At 30.1% G+C, this 2,682-nt stretch overlaps 1 pseudogene; it reads right to left on the bottom strand.

The window, feature by feature from the left end:
* On the bottom strand, nt 598-1,508 carry LOC110271455 (annotated as a pseudogene).

Below are 2,682 nucleotides of genomic sequence, written 5' to 3'. Positions count from 1 at the left end.
AGACCTAATTACAAAATTAAAAATTATCTCCTAATTCAATTGAAAAAAAATATGTGTATAAAAATCTAATTAAAAATTTAATGAAATTACAAAAATCAACTCAATAATAAATCTTAATGGAAAAGTCTAAGACCAGCAACTTTATTAAATTCTGGCCAGCATGTAACCAGCAAAGAAAAGTGAGTCATTGGATGAAATCTCACACCATTAAAATTATCATTGATGACTATTTGATGGCTACAAATCATAAAAGTTGCTATCCTCCTAGCATTTCTCGATTTTAATTTATAGTACCATTTATACTTGCTATGTCTATATTTATTTTAGAAAATAAATATTGAAAGAAATTTAATTAGATAATGTGTAAAACTTTTTATTGTCTTAATAATATGTAAATTTTAAATTCATATCTTAAAACTGATATTACTTTTTCAGTTTATAAATGACTAAGGAAATACATATATAAATTGTCTCTATCAAATATTTTATTTGTCTATAATTATAGTTCTTAATATTTCTTTGTTTGTGTCATGACGAAAATAAAATATAGCAAAACAAAAATATTTTTTGATGAATAAATATATATAATTGAGCAACAAATATGTGACACATAAAACAGCTTTTTTATTTGGTCAAAATTAATTATTAATTTTCATTATTGAAGCTAATAAAAAGCATTTTTCCACCTTCACGTGTGAAAAATCACCATTGATGGACATTCCTATTGATGCAAGAAGAGTGGCGGCAACCTCTATGATGAGCTGCATCTCCACAGGCAGGTACAAAACAACAAATCTGCACCGATTGTAATCCAATAAAGTATTTATTTCTTTCCATTTTTGTTCCATTCTTCTCGTGACTAGAGTTCAAATCCAACAGGATAGAGCTCAACGTTAATAGCACAACACAATTAACGTTGGAGAATGTAAGTTTCTGCTTCACAATGATGATTGAGAGTACAAACTAAGGTTGAAGACAAGTTGGGAAGAAGACAACAATAAAGAGGTTTAGAAAGTAAAGGGCAAGAAGGAGTTGTTCCATGAGAATAGGAGGTTGTTGATTCTAAGTAGGAACCCTATTGAGATTGCTAAAGCTACCATCTTTGTGGTAAAATCGGTAAAGGATTTTCTTTTTGTGAAATTTAAAAAGTAAGGGAGGGTAATTGGGATCAAAAGAGGTGGGAACAAGAAGATTGTACACTTTGATTTCTTCACTTGTCCTTTAGGTGATATGATCACTCATAATTTCATTTTCCTTGATCAATAAGAGTATTTATGTGAAATATATATTAATGTGTTGATGCTTCCTATATACAGACTGATATGTGTTAAATATAATTATTTATAATATTTTTTATTTTTATTTTTTAAATTAAAAAATTATTAAATAATAAAAAATATTATTTTAATTTTAATAATATTTCTTTTAAGTATATGTAGAGTAAAAATTTTATTTGTTCTCAACTCTATGATGAATGATAAAATCTCTTGGTTATTACCAACCTCCATTTTCATAACAATTATCGCTATATTAACTTTATATATGTGTGTGTAAACATTACATTTCATCAATTAATATATTTATCATTTATATTGTTTAGATACATTATTAATTTATAAATGTACCAAGAAGTCAAAATGACAATTATTTATTTTAAATTGAAAATAGTATTGCAAAGCTCATATATCACATTGATACGAGAGACAGAGTGTGCTAATTTGAACCTTTTTAAGTTAAAGTCAGCAAATTTTACTTAGTTTTGAGAAAAAAGTTTGCATTTAGATATATCTGTATGTTGAGAAAAAATTTTACTTCGACACAGGTGAGAAAAATATTTTTTCTATAGTAAAAGCAGAAAAATATTTTGTATTTAGATATATTTATAAAAGTATTCTTTATTAGAATATAATGAAAAACAGTAATTAACTATTTGAATATGATAAATATATAAATACCTTTTATATAAAATTACAGTTATATATAGTTATGAGGAAAAAAAGGGTTAAGTAAGATTTTGGTCTTTACTTTAGGGGCTGAAAATTTTTTTCGTCTTCGGCCTTTATTTTGCTATAAAATTGTCTCGAAGGTTTAACTTAGTTTGAAAATCGTCCTTTGGATGAAAATACCCTTCCTCCTTCTTTCCCAAAATCAACCAGAAAGCAGAGGCAGAAGCAGAAAGAGAAATAGAAACAGAAGCAGAATCAACAACAACAACAACAACAACAATGAATACTGAAATCACAACAACAACAAAAGCAGAATCAACAATAATAAAACAGCAACAATAATGGTGAATGGTGAATCAACAACAACAACAACAAAAGCAAAAACAAAAACAGAAGTAGAAGCAGAAGGCAAAAGCAAAAAGCAGAAAGAGAAAGAAGAAGCAACAACAATGAAACACCAATGGACCTGCTGGCGTCCGGCAAGGAGCATCGACGACCGTCCAACCTCGCGGATCTGCTGGCGTCGACGTGACCTCACTCTAGCGGTGACGACGGGACAAGGCTTGATGGTGACCGACGATGGCAGTTCGCGATAGGGACGACGGCAGGGCGTGGCTGGACACAATCTTTCTCAGCGCCTCCGTTCCTCTTTTCTCTTCCTCTCCGCTTCTTTTTCTCTCTCCCTCTGCTCTCTCCTCTCTTGCCGTTAGTGTGAGTGAGATCTAGAATCCCTCCC

This window comes from Arachis ipaensis, chromosome B04 (assembly GCF_000816755.2).
Source record: "Arachis ipaensis cultivar K30076 chromosome B04, Araip1.1, whole genome shotgun sequence".
Taxonomy (NCBI): domain Eukaryota; kingdom Viridiplantae; phylum Streptophyta; class Magnoliopsida; order Fabales; family Fabaceae; genus Arachis; species Arachis ipaensis.
The sequence above is the reverse complement of the archived record's forward strand: the minus strand, read 5'-3'. Positions and strand labels throughout refer to the sequence as shown.